Below are 18,613 nucleotides of genomic sequence, written 5' to 3'. Positions count from 1 at the left end.
TTTTTTTCTTTTTTGCTTATGTGGTGCTGAGGAATCGAACCCAGGGCCTCATGCATGCAAGGCAAGCGCTCTACCACTGAGCCACCTTCCCAGCCCAGTCCATGAAACTCTTATCTCCAATAAACCACCAGAAAACTGGAACTGGTGCTATGGTTCAAGTGGTAGTGTGCTAGCCTTGAGCTGAAGCTTTAAGGGACAAGGCCCAGGTCCAGAGTTCAACCCCACAATTGACCAAAAAAAAAAAGATTTTCTCTGAGTGGCAGGAAGACTTACATGATTTTTTTTTCTTTCTATTTTCCTAAGTGTTTACATCAAATGTCTGTTACTTCTTACATAGTAACAAGAACCAATCTTCTAGGTTTCAGAATATGTAGGGGATTTTATAGGTCCTGACTACATGAACCACATCTGCCATGTGCTGATTTATTTATATCCACTTGTACTGTCCGGTCTCCCCAACCTGGTCTCCTTGGTTACTGGGCTTGTTAATTGTTGGGTTGGTGTGGTTGAGTAGGATGGCCGGAAGAAGACAACATGCCAAAGCAGCCAGAAATTCTACTTAAACTCATTTCCAAATCCTAGCTGCAATTTTAAACAAATTACTTAATCATTCTGTAGCTTGAATTTCCTCAAGCATAATGACAGTCACTTCCTTAGAGGACTCAGTGAAATGAGAATTATGTTTTTAGTGTTTAGCACAGAGACTGCCACATAGCCAAAGCTTCCAGGAAAGGTAACTGTTGTCATGACGAGGAGAGCAAATAAATGACCCATGTCCTTAGACTGTGCAGTTTATAAAACAATAGCACTAACCACATTCACCCTGTCCTCCCACCCTATCACCATGTTCCCTTCCCAACAGAGCATTCCACCAGAGGCTTAGCCATGTGAAGCTAGCTCTGAGGTATGTGTGTGTATGGGGGTGGGAGGAGGGTCCTCACCCGGCCCCTCCCTCTCTGGTCTTCACCTTGAGTCTATTGCATACCTGCACCACCTCGGGCCTCACATTGAAGGTGTATAGCCAGTCGCTGAATCGTGGGTAGCTGTTGAGCTCCGCAGTCCTGTCACTGGGGGCCACACTCAGTTTGCACTGCCGCTGCTTACAGATGTACCGCACCAGCTTTGCCTGTAAGAAATCCAAGAGAGAGGAGGCCAAAGTGACTGGTGACTCAAGCATGTGGCAGCCTGAACACATTCCAGGACCTCCTTGCCACCATTCCCACAGCAGTAAGGTCACAAATGGAAAGGGCAGGCTAGGAAAAGGATGGACCGGATGTGGTCCATGGGAGCTTGGGATGCCAGGAGGATTCCCTAAACCTCCTAGATCAGATAGCCTAACTTAAAATCCACCAAGCTAGCCCGGGCACCGGTGGCTCACTCCTATAATCCTAGTTACTCAGGAGGCTGAGATCTGAGGATCATGGTTCAAAGCCAGCCCGGGTAGGAAAGTCCATGAGACTTATCTCCAATAAACTACTAGAAAACTGGAAGTGGCACTGTGGTTCAAACGGGAGAGTGCTCACCTTGAGCTGAAGAGCACAGGGATAGTGCCCAAGCCCAGAGTTCAAGCCTCGCGATCAACAACAACCACAACAAAAATCCACCAAGTTATTCTGGTTCTATGGCCTTGGACAAGTTACTTAACCCTCTCCCAACTACCAAGAAAGCATCAGTTCCCCCACTCCCCCACTTACAAAATGAGGATAATAATAGAAATTCTCACTCCTTCTTGGAGAAGTTAAAAAGAGACAAGCGCTTAGCTCAGCAGCAGCACACAATGAGCACCTGACATAGTGGACATGACTGCTGGGTAGGGACAGTACTAGTAGGAGCCCTGGACTCCCATTTTCAAGTGGGCTTTGAGAGGTGCACATCCTGACATATAAGCAAATTCCAGGCATGTGAGTCTTTCCAAGGGAAGCCTGTCCAGACTTTCAGAAGACTCAAGATTATGTTGGAACAAGGACAGCTTGACCTAGGTAAAGCTCAGACGAAGCTTTAGGTTTTGACCAGGATTGAAAAACATGTAGGTGGGGACAAGACATCCAAGGAGGATACAGCTAGGAACAGGTTAAAAAGAGAGGAGATCATTCTAAGCAGAGGCTGCTGAGCAGACTCCTTCAGCAATGTAAGCCACACCCAAGACAGCCGGGAGCCCAGCAGACTGCTCAGCTAAGATGCAGGGCCCCAGAGGCAAGCCCTGAGCACACCTGAGACGGCAACAAGACTTCAGTGGCATCCAGCATGGTAACGTACAGTGTAACTATAAGGCAAGCAACAACCTCAGAGTCTGGGAACCCAGCACTTGGAGACCCTCAGGCCCAGCTGCCCCTCTTTGTACCTGGTTAACTCATTCCTTTCCCTTCTATCTATAAAGATCTCAAATACAGTTCTTTGCAGGGAACTATATATTAACAATGTCATAGACTTAAATAATTAGTAGTAATAGCAATTGTGTGTGTGTGTGTGTGCATACATGCATGCGTGTGTGCACCTGCCAGAACTAAGGCTTAAACTTAGGGCTTAGGCACTCTCCTTGAACTGTTTTTTTTTTTTGTTGTTGTTGTTGTTGCTGCTATTGTTTTTCTCAAGGCTCATGCTTTACCACTTGAGCCACAGCTCCATGTTAGGCTTTTTGATAGTTAATTGGAGATAAAAGTCTCACGGACTTTCCTGCCCAGGCTGGCTTCAAAACTCAATCCTCAGATCTCAGTCTCCTGAGTAGCTAGGATTATATGAATAACCACTGGTGCCTAACTATAGCAAATGATTTTAAATTGCAAATATTTAGAAAGGCACCCAACTTCCAATTAGGACAGAAGCTTATAACCATTAGTCAATGGCCCCTTTGGTGATTTGAGGAGGCCCACTCTCTTTCAAAGAACAATACTTTTAAATTTAAAAAATAGGGGCTGGGAAGGTAGCTCAGTGGTAGGGTGCTTATCTTGCATGCATGAGGCCCTGGGTTCAATTCCTCAGCACCATATAAGCAGAAAAAGCCAGAAGTGGGGCTGAGGCTCAAGTGGTAGAGTGCTAGCCTTGAGCTGAAGAGCTGAGGGACAGCACCTAGACCCAGAGTTCAGGCCCTACGACCAGCAAAAAAAAAAATTATGATTATAAAGAAAATTAGTTTCAACATGCCTGCCTTATAAAGACTTATTCCACATGGTTTTGACAAAATGAAATCCAAAGATAACTTAAAAAAAAACTTTAAATCAAAAGAAATTTCCAAACCAAATTTTTTATTTCTCACGTGTACATTACGAAATTCACTCTGTCTGGGGCTGGGAAAGTGGCTCAGTGGTAGAGCGCTTGCCTTGCAATGCATGAGGCCCTGGGTTCGATTCCTCAGCACCACAAAAGCAAAAAACAAAAAAAACCGAAGTTCACTCTGTCTGTTCTGTGTTCATGTCAAGTGTGTTTCAAACGTCTGATTCCCTGCATGTTTCTCTGGCTTTAATTTTATGAAAATGTGCTTTCCAAAAAGAGCAAATGCTACTCTAAAAGCAAGGCAAAAATGAGTGTGCTTTGAAGAGATGAAGTGAAAATTTTAGGTTTGTTGAAAAGCTACAAGTTTTCAGGTGGCATTATGGGAAAAATGAATTAAGCATCTGTAGTATAGCTCTGAACTCTGCACGTCCAGAGCACTCAGTTTTTCCTCCACCAGTGGTCTCCTTGGAACCACGTACCTGCAAATTCCAACTGTCTACTGTATATTAAATATACTCATCAAAAATTTCCTTAAATATGATAGGGCAATAGGCTTATTGTGTTAAATCTCTACTGAAGTATTAAATGACATTAGCATCAAGTCTAATCACTGTAGTTTTGAAGTTATAGCAGGCATAAACAGTTTGTTCAGATAGCTCCACAATTGTCCTGTGGTATGAAAATTACCTGCTGGGGTTCCCACCAGCCCCCAAGTCACAGGTGTTTGCCAACTGTACCTTATTACCTCTACTAGGCTGAATAACATATAATATTTATCTCATTAATTAAAATTTAACAAAAACATAGCATATTCTCTTTTTAAAATCACTTCATTACATCTATAGACCCCAGGGAAAGAACCTGTGTGGTAAGGTAAAGGGGAATGTAGATGGGAAATGAGACCTATAATGACAAGGAAGTTCCACACCACTAACTGAAATTGCCCTCAAAAAGTAGTTTGGAAGTAAAGTTCAGTAGCGCATACCTATCATTCCAGCAAGCTGAGGCAGGAGGATATATAGTTGGAGGCTAGCCTGGGCTACATAGTAAGTCTCTCTCTCAAAAAAAAAAAAAAAAAGGTAGTTGGATCTTATCATTACTCAGCCCACTAGTCACTGGCCATCTCTCTGAAGATCCCAAGCTGCAAATTCTGCTATGGCAGGTTGCCAAGAGGGTTTGTTAGCACATGGGGACACTAAGTCAGAATCAAAACGATTCTAGTCAGTTGCAGTTTTGAAGTTCAGTGCCAGTACCAGCTCACGGACAAACCCAAGGCATTTCTGCCCAAAAATCTCTCTGCAGAGGCTCACAACTTCTTATGTGTAAGAAGTTAATTTGCTGTCCACCTGGGAACACCTTGAGGGCATGAAGGTCACCTTCATCCAGTACACGAGGTAGGGCACTCTGGTCTTTCCTTCAGTCTTCAATCCACATCCCTCCCTGAGACAGAGTCTAAAATCTGGGCCTCAGCCTCCATTCCCAGGCTCATCTCCATTCCTATCCCTTCTCTGCCCCATCCAGTCCCCAAGGCACCTACCCACCCAACAGCTATTCCTCAATTACTGGCCTAGTTTTCTACACTGCTGATCTCAGCTTAAATTGTCCTTTCTGCCCAGTGGGCCATCTCTTCATCAAGGCTTCCCCTGCCCCCAAGTGAGGATTTCTGCTTTCTTCTTGTGACTCTAACAGCCTGGACCACAGCAGCCTTACTATACAAGCTAACACCTTCAAAGCAGTCTCTCACAGGAATGGGTCAGAACACATACTTCTGAGATGAGCAGATCCAAATCGGCCAGTTACCCGGCTGTTTGTCTTTCAGGAAGTGAATTTATTTTTTGGGTTTCAGTTCACTCATCTGCAAAACAAGAGTGACCAGATCATACTGAAGATATGGAAACCCCCAAATGACAAGCTAGGTCTCCATGTTCTATATCAGAGCCACTCATTTCTGTCCCCACCTGCCTATGCACATGGCCAAGGAGGAAGGAAGCAGCCAGTCCTCCCCTTCATTCCAAACCACTCCCAAGTCACAATTCCAAAGGGCTGACCTAAGGCAGGCCTATGAATCAAATAGCTGTGCAAACTCAAAACTGTATCAACCAAAGAGGCTGGCCTGGCACTAAGAGAAACAGCAATAACATCTATCACCAGCACGGGGCAGAACTCTAGGAGCAATTCCACATCCATTCCACACTGGGCTTTGGCCATGGCTGGTTATTCTAACCTCGGATAGAGCTAGCAATTCAGCCTCTCTAACCTGCCTGGCTCTTTTCAGCCCCTACCTTGTGCCAGGCAGGATCTTCCTAGGGAACCCAGCTGAGGTTGGCTTAGACACCTCTTCCTACAGGAATTTCCCTGAAATGATCACAGATCTCATTTCTTGTGTCTGCTTACTTGTTTCCTCCCTCACCCCCTCTCTCTTTCTTTCTTCTTTTTTGTCATGGGGCTTGAACTCTGGGCCTGGGTGCTGTCCCTGAGCTCTTCAGCATAAGGCTAGTGCTCTACCACTTTGAGCTACAGTGCCACTACCGCGGTTTTCTTCTTTAAGGTTGTGGACTCTGGGAGGCTAGAGGCTAGGTCTGCACTCCTGACCACCACTAGAACCTCAGCAGTCTGCACAATGCACTGGTTTGCTGCTTGTTATTTTAAAACTTTGGTAAAATGGATGGAAAAGGGAACATTGATACATTTTGGAGCCTAGTCAGACACATGTGCTTATCAAAATGGCTTGGGAAACAAATCACTAATTGGACAAGTGACAAGTCAGGAGTTTGAGCATCTCAAAAACTGGAACAAGCTGGGCACCAATGACCTATGCCTGTAATCCTAGCTACTGGGGAAACTGAGATCTGGGGATCACAGTTTGAAGCCAGCTTGGGAAGGAAAGTCCATGAGACTCTATTTCCAATTATCTACCTTCCCCATGCAAAAAAAAGAGAAAAAAGCCAGAAGCAGAACTGTGGCTCAAGTGGTAGAGCACTAGCCTTAAGGGGGGGGGGGGGGGGGGAGAAGAGCTCAGGGACAGTATCCAGGACCTAAGTTCAAGCCTCAATGCACAGGCACATACAAACACACACGTACACATACACACACATGGGCATACACACACATGGGCACACAACATACACACACACATGAGCACACACACACACGCGCACACACACACACACACACAGAAGTGGAAGAGATGTGGCTGAAGTAGTAGAAACACCAGCTTTGAGTGGATAAGGCCAAGTAAGAGCATGAGAGCCTGAGTTGAAACCCCAAGACCAGCGTGTGTGTGCGTGCGCGCACACTCATGCACACACACGCACACACACACACACACACACACATACATCGCCCCCCCCCAACAAAACCAGGAACAAATTCCCCAGTAAAGATGTGGGGATTGTTTGTTATCACTATTGTTTATTCTTTTTTTCTTTTTCTTTTTTCAGTCCTCAGAAATTAAACCACAGCCTCAAGCATGCCACTAGGCTATATCCCTAGCCTACCCTTTCTTGAAGACTGTTGGGAGATCTCTGCTAAGATGCCCCAAGCAGACCCCAGGACAGGCAGGATGCACAGAATCTGAAGTGACTGACCACTGCACCTAGAAAATGAGTGAGAGGAGTAGGGATGACTGGGGCGCTATGACTGCTCTCTACAGATCTGGGCTCTGCTGAGGGGCATGAAACACTGCAGTACTCAGTATGTACTCAGTACTCAGCCCCCTGGACCCCCATCACAGCAAAATGGAGCCGCTCTCACTTTTCAGAAAGTTGTAGCAATCTCAGAAGCACCAAAGGGCCACTTTCCCAGAGAAACCACAGCAGGGCCTGCCAGCTCAGCCTGGGGGCCTGACAGGGGCCCTTTCGTTGGCAGCATCATTTTCTCTTCACCACAAAAACCACAAGATATAAATTTTTCCAGAATAGAAAAGCACCTGAGGTTCCAGTGGTGAAGTTCCAGCAGCAGCAGAGGGCGTCATTAGGATGCTAACAGAGGCTGGGCAGGAACTGAGGTCTCCACCAACTCACTTGTTCTTTCCCTTCAGCGTGTCCCCTGCCCTGCCCTACACCCAGCCTGGTTTCCAGACAACAGAAGAGTTTCAAGCCGGCCTACAGACGTCTGGGTACAGCCTGATACTCGGTACACAGCACACACTCACTAAGATTCTTGGGCTGCAAGACCAGCTGACATTAAAGGTCGAAGATGGAGAAACTGCTTAGCTCAGCTTTGTCCTCACCACCTAGAACAATAGTGCCATTTCAGAGGTCAGGGCCATGTGAGCCGCTACAGACAAAAGTTCTTGGAAAAAGCCAGAAAAGTATGGGGGCCTATGTCACTATTGTTGGTTACCTGGGCTACACAGCTCCACCAGAAAGAACTCTCACTCTCAACACTGCAGGACAGCTTCAAAGCCCCTGGATGCATACGCCCTATGTGGGCGATCACAGCAAAGAAACTTCAAGAGTCAGATTTAGTTTCTTTGGTGGGGGGAGGGGGTGGGAACAGAAGGGGAATTGAGATAGGATCTCACTATGTAGATCGATTAATTGAGTCTCAATGTCAGGATCCTCCTGCTTCAGCCTCCCAAGTTCTGGGATTACCAAATCCAGCTGCATCTGTTTTCCTACCTGTAAAATACGATTGATCCACCTGAAAGGCTAGTATAAAGATTTACATGAGAAAATTATCGATAAAAATGTTCAGCAAAATGCCTACTCTGTGATGGTTGTGGTAGGTGGTACTCATATCAATCTGTCTTCAAGTCTTCTTTTATTACCTCCTGGGCAGGAGGGACTAGGTGGGTGGAATCATACCCATCTCTTGATATGAGGCTAAAGAAGACTTTGAACTCTGACACTGGCCTTGAAGGCTGATACTGAAACTTGCGCATCAGATATATTTGTTCTAAACGTGGGAGGGCTAAGACCTGGCTCACCCTGGTTCACTTGGCAAACCCTGAACCCTTACATTCCTTGGGGCTCTCACCTTCAGCAACAGGCAACATGACTGGAGTGAAGTGGCATAAACTCTGGGAACATTCTTGCCTTGATGAGCACCTGCACCCATACCAACCTGCCATCCCTAGCGATCTGCCACCCCAGTTGCTCCAGGCATGATCTGGACAGGAACTTCCCAAACAGAAGCTGTCAGGAATTGCTCTGGTGAAGGTGAGGCTTGTGAAGTATCCCTGAGGAAGGTGGGCCCAGCAGAGCAGATGATCTGCAGGGCTGACACTGGAATCACTAGCCACTGAGAGGGAGAAACTCCTGCTGGGAAAGGAAGCAGCTCCAGGAACTCCGGGATGCCAGCAACACGGAGGCCCATACATCTGATTTGCTCACAGACCCCAAATACACAGAATGTTATGCCTCAGAAACTCTCTTTCCTTGTCACCCAAACTTTTTAGCCCACATTTGCCTCCCCTCAGTTGGTTGTGTAGATCTTAGAGTTTAGCCCCCAGGATGGCCTGGTAGATGTGACAAGTGACCCAGGATCACAGTGATCTAGGAGGCTAGGCTCACCCAAGCTAGGGGCCTTGGAGAACTATGCTTCTGAGGCTAGGCCTGTATGGAGGCTTCTGGACCCCTCAGCAAGAGCACAGCCCAGTGGAGGCTGCCCTACTTCCCAAGGAGAATAGCAATGCAGGGCCAGGTGCTGGTGACTCACACCTGTATTCTTAGCTACTCAGGAGGCTGAAATCTGCAGATTGCAGTTCAAAGCCAGCCTGGGCAGAAAAGTCCACATGAGACTCTTATCTCCAATTAAACATTCAAAAACCGGAAGTGGAGCTGTTGCTCAAAGTGGTAGAGTGTTAGTATTCCCAAGGACTATCACAGGATGGCTGATTGGGAATAGACACTATCATAAGATAGCTGGGTAGCACAGTGGTAATGATGGGCAAATATACTACCCACAAGCACAGGGTGCCCATGCTTCTCGTTTACCACCAGCACCTGGTCTGTCTAGTTAGGCCACTTATGAACTATCCTAACCATGGCCCCCGCCCCCATCCAAGGCACCGGGTTGGTAACCAGGTAGACCTAAGGTCTGCCATGTGGGTAGAAGGACAGAAAACTAGTTTACCTCCTCTTAGCTTCCCACTTACAAATGGAGAGCATCATATACATTCTCCAGCACTGCTGCACTCTACAGACCCCAGCTTTTGTCCTCCATACTTTGTCAATGTCCAGGATCCCATGAGTGTCACTCCTGCTCACCACAGGAACACATCAGCAAGGAGAAGCACAAAGATCTTTAGTGTGTGTTATCTGAATCATACCTCCCTAGGTAACCTAGGCTTTCTCACACCTTGCAGAAAAGACATTTTCTTAGACAGCTGACTTAGCAAGCAAAGTCAGCTCTACCCTAAAGCTGCAGGGTCTAGGCTGTAGAGAGCCTTTCTGTAGAGGAATTCACAAGTTCATGATCTGCGCCAGGCAAGTGGCCAGACACTGTGAACCTCATCTTCACTCAGACAGTGGCCATCTTAGACACAATCATCTCCATGATACCAGTCATCATGTCTCAAAAGAAGAACAGGCGGTTTCATCCCTGGTGACAGATGCTGGGGTACAAATGGACAGATGGATCCCAGGCACAGGCTGAGATCAACTCCGGATCCTCAGGTTGAGAGGCAGTTCCCTTTTAGGAAGATCATCAACTCAGAAGTATTAACAACCTCCTCCAAAGACATAGTAGTTTCTCAATGACAATTCCAGGAGGCAGGAAATGGAATAGAACTTTGGCAGCACATAACCCGGTTTTCACACAACCCCAGTCCTTTCCCCTACTAGATACAGTCATGTATACACAGAAGCTTCGCAGACCCTTATAGACTATTAACAGGCAGAACTGTGTACTCAGTATTGAGTAGAGAAAAGCAGAGCTATGTTGAAATTTGGGTTGGCTCCCCCACTGGCTAAAAGACCCTCTAAGCAGCAGTATGTGCAATTCTGAGTCCATCCTAGCACAATGCCAAGCTGCTGCTTGTCACTTACTCACATGTACAACCATAGGTGTTAAACTGATGCTATGTGTAGCAGTACTTTATTATTCCCTTCTTACTAATAAAAACACCAAGGCACCAAAGCTTTACAACATTTAATTACAAGGGTAAGAGGATTCGGTCCAATATCCTGTGCTTGTGCACCACACCAACTCCCAAAACTCCTGCTACCAACTTCCCTCAGTTCTTCTCATTTGTCCTGGCCAATATAAGCAGGATGTCATGAGGTAAAGGCTGCCTCCATTGCAACACAAATCTAGCAATGCTCTGTCTTTCCAGGCAACTAATCCTGTGAATAAATGCCAGGCTTCCTACTTGCATTGCTGAAGATCAAACTCAGGGCCTTGTGCGAGCTACATCCCAGTCTAGGCTTCCAACTGGACCACTACCTCTGGTCCTGATTTGCAATAACCCACCCTTGGATTACACCCAACTCCTGTCCCCCTCCTAATCAGCACTGAATTCATTAAAACTAGCCACCTCTTTCAAGGTGTCAGTAGTATGCTTTGTATGTTAGGTGAAGCACCTGGATGACCATCCTACTCTTCTATTCCTGTTCTTGACTACATCTTTTAACTGGTAGATATGGGTTCTGGACTAACTGTAAACTCACCAGAAGCCCTGTCTCCTTCCTCCCAAGTAGACAGTGTATGCACTGTCTGAGCTTTTTCACTCAAGGCTAGTGATCTACCACTTACGCCACAGATCCACTTCTGGCTTTTTGGTGGCTAACTGGAGATAAGAGTCTCAAATTTTTTAACCAGGCTGGCTTCAAACTTCAACTCTCAGAACTCAGCCTCCTGCATAGTTAGGATTATAGGCATGAGCCCCTGGCAGCTGGCTTAGAACCACATCTTAAGTAGATACCCACAGCAATCTTTACTGGTGCCAAATCTCTTTATCTCCTAAACCTCTGGATTTCATCCAGTCTTCCTTACCTTCATGGGCCCTGAAACTGCCACCCCTTCCCCACCCGGGGCTGACCTGCCTGGGCCTCAGGATGTTCCCTCACATCCTCCCCAACCAAAGCTGGAGTGTGCTTCCAGGAACTTCCTGCCAACCCGGTCAGCTAAGCAGCCTGGTGTGGCTGCCATAGCCCATGTTACAAAATGACTTCTGGGAATGTGAGGAGTGCTCTGGAAGCTCCACGCACAGGCGCAGGCTGACCACAGCGCTTGATCCAGACTCAGCCCTGTGCTCAGAGTACTGTCAAGCACCCAAGGGTCCCCAGAACATCTGACATGAACAGGCAAGGCACAGACTAAGAGAGCACGGAGGACAGAGGGGCAAGGAAAGGAGAAAGGAGAGGCGACCTGATCTCCAGGAGAGGTATTTCACAACAGCTGTCCCTTGCCCAGCTCATCCTCATGGGTTCTTCTGAGGATGCTGCCAGACATGTGCATTTGTGCAGAGACAACCTCCCTGCCGAGCCTCCCACCAGCCATCCTGCCTTGACGTCAAACTTGGAGTCGGGGAACTTCAAATACAAACAAACAAGTCTGCCCCAGACCGCAAGTAGAGACATTCCCAAGGAGGCCAGAGGTGAGAGCAGCCACAGCTGGGAATAAGGCTTCCCGCCCTGCCTTCCACTCCAGGGCCAAACTCCAGGACCTGGAGACAGGCTGCAGATGGGAAGGTCAGCCCCATGCTAAGAAAACCCTGTGTCCTTTTCTGGCCTTGTGGATGGGCAGGAGTACCCATCAAGGCTGGCACGGTGGTAGGAAGTGCCAGGAGACCATGTTCAGAAGAACTGACAAATCAACTAGCTTTTCAGTGAGTTGGACTCCTCATTTAATAACAGTCCACAGTCTGAGACTAAGCACAGCAGTCAGGGAAAGGAGACTGGTGGTTGAGATGTACATTAGCGACTCCAGAAGCTTGAGAAACTCAGAATGTGAGCAGAGTAGGACAGACAGACTCCAACTTTTCTCAGCAACACCTGCAGTCTCATCTCACACCCACGGAGGTCAGGAGCCTCTAAAGGATTCACTTATAATCCCAGCACTCAGGAAGCTGAGGCAGGAGAATCACAAGTTCGAGGCCAGCCTAGGCTACATTGTAAGAACTTATCCAAAATACAGATGTTTGCCTGACAGCATCTACCTGAGAAGTCAAGGGAACACCAAATAAGCTGTACTGTATGAAAAGCAACCTGTCTCTTGAGAAGTAAATGACTTCTAAGGTTGGCTTCAATACTGCAACCCCCAGCCCACATGCTCTTCTGTCATCAGTCCTTGGACAAACTGAACTAAATCATGAGAAAGCAAGATGTCCACCTCCTCCCTAACTCCTCTGCACAAAGGACCAGGGGAGAAGCATATCTACCTACCACCCAGTCACTCCACAAAGAATCATCCTAGTACCAGGCCCTGTGTGAGCCATAATAACCTGCTCCAACTAACTTAAGGAGACAGATGTGTCCACAGATGTGCCTGGTTGAGAGGAGAGGAAAGAACCAGACAGCAGGTCTCTCTACCTTTAAAATACCCTTAACACAGTGGCCTCTGTGCTCAGGACTTCTGCAGGAAAACAGAGAGGAAGGACTGACTCAGGTGTCAGGGGCCACAGGTGTGGCCCAATCTATCACTGAAACCTGTGCCCCCCACTTCAAACACTCCATGTGCCTGTCTGAAGTTCACCTGGCCCACAGAACACAGCCATGGAGCGAGCCAGTTTACTCCTTGATCTCAGTTACAACAAGGAAACTTGAAGAACTGTAACTTTACACACTGCAAAGGACCTAGATATGAACAAGCAGGCAGAGGCCTAGCAAAAAAAAAAAAAAAAAAGGCCACACTGAATGGCCAAGATGAACTGCTACCAGTGGGTCCAACCTACCCTTAAGACTTGTTTTCTTGAGGCTGGAGGTGCGGTTCCAGTGGTAGTGTCTGTCTAGCAAGTAGGAGGTTCTGAGTTCAAACCCCAGTACCACCAGGACAATTTACATCATAAGGAGTGTGCCACCTGGACTCCATGGCAGGGATCTGTGTGTACTATAGGATCTCTGGAGACTGGCTCTATCCTGTGGGGTGAAGTGAGAAAGCATCAGAGAGGAAATGATGTTTATAAAGAGTCAAGCAGGTTGGGGTGGGATATAGGATATCACATACAGAGGAAAAGGTGGGGGGGGGATACTAAGTTTGAGGCACAGCATGGGCAAAGACTAGAGCCATAAAAGAACTTAAAAAAAAAAAAAAGGAATAGCACGCTGCTAGAGAGTAAAGAAGACTGGGAGGGGAGGAAGAATAAGTCAGTCTGGAGCCAGGACCAGCTCACATAGGAAAGTTCTGGAACATTCTAGAGCATCCTGAAAGGCCAGATATCTACATTCAATCTTGCAGGCAAGAAGATGGAAGCACAGAAGAAATGTGATCAGATCTCAATTTTTGAACAATTATTCTGGAAACCATGTACAGGGCAGATTGAAGTGGGTGTGGAGAAATCAGGAACAAGAAAATCAATTAAGAAGGCCTCTCAATTCAGCAAATTATTAGAACAAAAAGTAATTTAGTTAGTGGTAGTGTAGGTGGAAAGGAAGGAGCAGAATCAAAAGATATTTTATTAGCATTTTTACTATAAAGACAAGACTTCCTTCTTGCTCGTTGGGGAATTTCTGGCATCCCAGCAGCCTGGAATGCAGGAAGCTGAAGTGCTGAGTTTCTTCGGCAAACCAGACAACTACACAGAATCCAGTATGCTGTCTCATTTACTGGAACTTGGGCCAACCTAGCAGCACACATTCTACAGGCAGCAAACGGCCCAGCTGATGATGCCTTAGTTCTCAACAGCAAAAGTTGCTGTCCCAACAGTACCACTTCCAACTCTTCCCCACAGTCCCACAGGGCGGATCAGAAAGAGACCAGAGACAGGCTGCATCTGCCAAAAGCAGTCAGTCCTCATCTTGGCCTCTCCAGTCAACCTACCATGCTGGTCTGTCTACCCCCTCTCCATTCTTAGAGGAAAGGAAAGGAAGGTTTCTCCATCTTAATTGAAAAAGTCATGGGAGCCGGCACTGGTGGCCCACATATATACAGAAAACCCAGCTACTCAGGAGGCTGAGATCTAAGGACTGCAAGTCAAAGCCAGACAAGAAAGTTCATAAGATTCTTATCTCCAATTAAAAAGCTAGACGTAGAGCTGTGGCTCATGTGGTAGAGCACCAGCATGTAGTGAAAAGAAAAGGGACAGCACCCAGGCCCTAAGTGCATCACACACACACACACACACACACACACACACACACACACAATTGTGCATGGGGAAGGGGGTCCGTAGACTCACTTTCACCTCCTTCATAGGAACTGTGGGCAACTGACGGATTATCTCTGAGCCAATATTTCCTCTGTGTAAATGACAAAAAAAGATAGTTATTCAGCAGGCTGAGATCTGAGGATCCTGGTTTGAAGCCAGCCCAAGCAAGAAGTCTGTTAGCTTCATCTGAAGCTAACCAGCAAAACATTGGCTGTAGGTATGGCTCAAGTGGTAGAGCACCAGCCATGAGCAAGCAATCAGAGTAAGAACAGTGAGGTCTTAAGTTCAAGCAGCACACACACACACACACACACACACACACACACACACACAGAGATGGAAAAGATCATCCTCAAAATCTGGCTGAGCAGACACTGTTGCATGCCAACAGACGGCATAATATAGACACCCTGTAAATAGTTATTCTCTATCTCTGCAGCCTTCACTATGGGAAAGACTATCCCATACCTTTGATAGGAGACCAGGTGACTAGGGATGACTTCAAATTGCAAGTATCTGAATGTATGGTCTTGATTACTGATCTCCACAAGCTCCCTGCTATGGAAAAAGATGTTCCACAAAGGCAGATCAGCCCCAATCCCGCTTAAAATATACTATGTACTCTGAGGCCCAAGCATTACCAGATACCAGCCAACAACCAAAGTGACCTATTAGTGACACAAGCCATGAAGCACACCATGTGTAACCATGTTTATGGATATGTGGCCACATCCTTCACATTGAGTCACAACATCTGAGGGGACATGGAGAGCTTTGGGAAGATGGCACCTCATTATCACAAATGTATGAGGACTAACATCCCCATGAAATGAGAAACCAAGGCTCAGAGATGGGGTGACATGGCCTAGGCCACACACTTCATTGTGGCAACAGCTTTAACAGTGCCCTCTCCAACTCTCACCTGCAGCTCTAAAGCAGTCACATAGCAACACACACTCCTTCCAAAGGAAAGCAGAATTCTAACATCATAGATGAAAACACTCTAAGGAAAGAAGGTTGTGGGGGTTTCCTGACAAAGACAGCTTGTCTTTTCTGAAGAGTTTGTAAAGGCCATTCGACTAGCTAGTTCATGAGGAACTCATCTCCATAATAAAATCTTCCACTATAAAATCTTGGATACTTTTTCCCATGGATGCACTTTATCTGAGCAGTAGAAAGCAAGATACGGTAATATGGGACTTAGATGGTATGAAAAAGAAAGAGACATAAAGCCACGATGGCACAGGCCTGTAATGCCAGCACTCAGGACTATATAGCCTGGGCTACATAAGCTAACTCCTGTCTTCAAAAACCCAAACTAGGGCTGGGAAGGTGGCTCAGTGGTAGAGCGCTTGCCTTGCATGTCTGAGGCCCTGGATTCGATTCCTCAGCACCACATAAGCAAAAAGAAAAAAGCAGGAAGTGGCGCTGTGGCTCTAGCCTTGAGCTGAAGAGCTGAGGGACAGCGCCCAGGCCCAGAGTTCAGGCCCCACAACTGGATTCCCCCAAAAAACTAACTAACTAACCCCCTCTAAACCCAAGAGTGGAAGTGCAGCAGATAAAAGCAATGTGAGCCCTGGGAAGAGAAAGGAAGTGAAGCTAACCTCTAACAACCATGACCAAAAGACTGAAGCACTCTGCCTGAGCCTTCTGTACACAGAAGAACACTATGAAATGATCCCGAGGTGCCAGCCAGAGGTCTACAGTGAGAGGCAGTTAGGAGCTTGGCTGAGAGTCCAGCAGATCTGGGTTCTGACACTCTGCCTGGACTTGAAGTAAGCTACTCCTGCCTCCATGCCTCAGTTTCCTCATCTGCACAATGAGAGAAAAAGGAAGCAAAGTGCTTAGCCTGGGTAGATTATTTTGTTAACACTCACTGTCAGCCATCTAAATCAAGGAATTCCTAAATCTAGGTACTTTTGAAGGTAGTTGGAGTCTGACTTGATTCTTGCTTTGAGATTCTCAAACACATTCTGGATGAATACGTTTACATGGCAAATCCCAGCCTACACTCATGCTTTCCCTGACATAGGGCAAAGGCTGGGGAGGCCAAGTAGAGCTGGATTGCACACATCTGGAGGATGGTGTTCCTGCCTGGGCCTCATTTTAGTCCTGGGAGGTTGAGAGGTCAATTGCTGTATGGAACAGTCTAGAGCATGGCCTGAGCAGAAGAATGACGCAAACCAGGCCAGCTAGCTATGGAGATGAGATGCAGTCAACCTAAGGAAACAGGCCAAGGAGTACCTAGCCCCAGGCAGGGACAGAAACTCCTCTCAAGGCAAGGACCTGAGTGACACAACTCAAAGAGACACACACTCTTACACGTACTCTTACACGTACATACAGAACTGTCACTCTGGACAAGCTATGGCTGACTAAGAGTTGATCCATCTCTAGAGAAAGATGTGGTGAGCTGCCAGCCTCCCAGTCAACAAACTCACCACGCTCACTGAGGAAATCAGATAATCACACTTACACCAACAAGGCACTACTTTAACTGCTTCCCATAAACTCACTCACCCCAGACCCCCAACAAAGTTGGGGAAAGACACCCTGCCACTGACCCCACTTCACAGAAGGTTAAAGAATGGCAGGCAGACGCAAAGTATGCAGCTCCCTAGGGGCTTGGTGGCTGAATGCAAGATCTTAAACACAGACCTCCCCAAATGGCTGGGGTCTGGATCATATACTGGGCACCAGGCCAGGGAACCACCTCAACAGCACTCAACTTGTCTCCACAGAGTCAAGTGACTCCCAGCACATGCTTATACCCTGTGCAGCCCTACTTGCTTGCTATTGGCTTTGACCTTCAAGCCATCTAGGTTCGAACCCCTGATTCAGATGGAGATGCTTTCCTGCCATGACCCTCTCCCCCCATCCCATCCCCTGCCCAACCACACACAAACCCAGGTGTGCCCACCTGCGAGATGTTCACCCAGGGCACCTAACCAGAAGGTGGCCAGAACCTTCTAGAAGGCTTGGGAAGCTGACAGAACCTGGGAGAGAATCCACCAGTATCAACACTCCTTGCTCAGCACACAGGCCCCTGGCAAGCCTTATTCTCTTGCTTACTGTCCAGCAGCAGGCAGAGCCCAAGCAAAGAAGGGCCTACTGCTAGCTCCCCACAATTGCAAGGGCTTCACGTATTTAGCCTTCTGACATAAGTTTGGAAGGGAAGAGGTATGATACACACATGCACTCTTGCCTGACACTTGATTTTGCTTGTGTATAGAAGTCAGGGTGAGCAAGCAGTAAGAGTCCACTCATGGCCAGTATAGCCCAACCCCCAGCCACACTCACCAGACAGGCCAGCACACGCTTTGCATTCCCATGCCCTGCTCCCAAGTGACCCAGATCCAGAACTCTAATTAACACTCCAGCTGGCAGGCAGCTTACCTGCCCTGAAAGCAGGCTGTCAGACCCCCAAAGGGCTCTGTGTGTCTTGTCCTTCATTCTGTGCAATTAGCCCCAACCAAGCATTTCAACTAGCAGGAGTTATTGGCCAGACTGGGTCATCTGAAACATTTTAAATCCTCAATCCCTACAATGTTTGAAGGTAAAAATGGCCTTCCAAGATCAACTCACAAACTAAGTGTGATGGAGTACATGCCTATAATCTCAGCACTCAAGAGTTCAAGACCAAGACAGGTGCTGGTAGCTCAGGCTTGTGATTCTAGCTACTCCAGAAGGCTGAGATCTGATGATCACAGTTCAAAGCCAGCCTGGGTAAGAAAGTCCATGAGACTCTTATCTCCATTTAACCACTAGAAAACTGGAAGTGGAGCTATGGCTTAAAGTGGTAGAGTACTACCCTTGAGCAAAAGAGGTTCAGGGACAGTGCCTAGGGCCTGGTAAATTCAAGCCCCATGACGACCACGACCACCACGACAACCACCACCACCACCACCACCAACAACAACAACAACAACAAAAGTTCAAGACCAGCCTGGGTTACAACTGTAAGACTATCTTAAACAAACAACAAACTATATCATAAAAATAGGTAACAGGCCAATAAGAAAACAGGCCCAGGAAAGGCAGCTTTGACTTAAAAGTCATACAGAAATCCAAAAGCAGTGCCAGGACAGGTCCCAGTATCCCAGGTTCCTTCCCCTTACCCCCAACCAGGACAGCAGAAAGCCTAGGTTGGAC

At 47.1% G+C, this 18,613-nt stretch overlaps 1 protein-coding gene across 4 annotated transcripts in view; it reads right to left on the bottom strand.

The window, feature by feature from the left end:
* Positions 1-18,613, bottom strand: part of Ksr1 (kinase suppressor of ras 1) — a 151,831-nt gene that overhangs the window by 60,176 nt on the left and 73,042 nt on the right. For all 4 annotated transcript variants that reach the window (XM_013016588.1, XM_013016590.1, XM_013016591.1 and 1 more), the window contains exon 2: positions 986-1,126. The gene's annotated coding sequence lies outside the window, so the exon portion shown is untranslated. The remainder of the gene's footprint in view (positions 1-985; positions 1,127-18,613) is intronic.

Source organism: Dipodomys ordii, unplaced genomic scaffold, assembly GCF_000151885.1.
Source record: "Dipodomys ordii isolate 6190 unplaced genomic scaffold, Dord_2.0 Scaffold31, whole genome shotgun sequence".
Classification (NCBI taxonomy): Eukaryota; Metazoa; Chordata; class Mammalia; order Rodentia; family Heteromyidae; genus Dipodomys; species Dipodomys ordii.
Note: the sequence above shows the minus strand (reverse complement) of the source record. Positions and strands in the feature narration are given on the sequence as shown.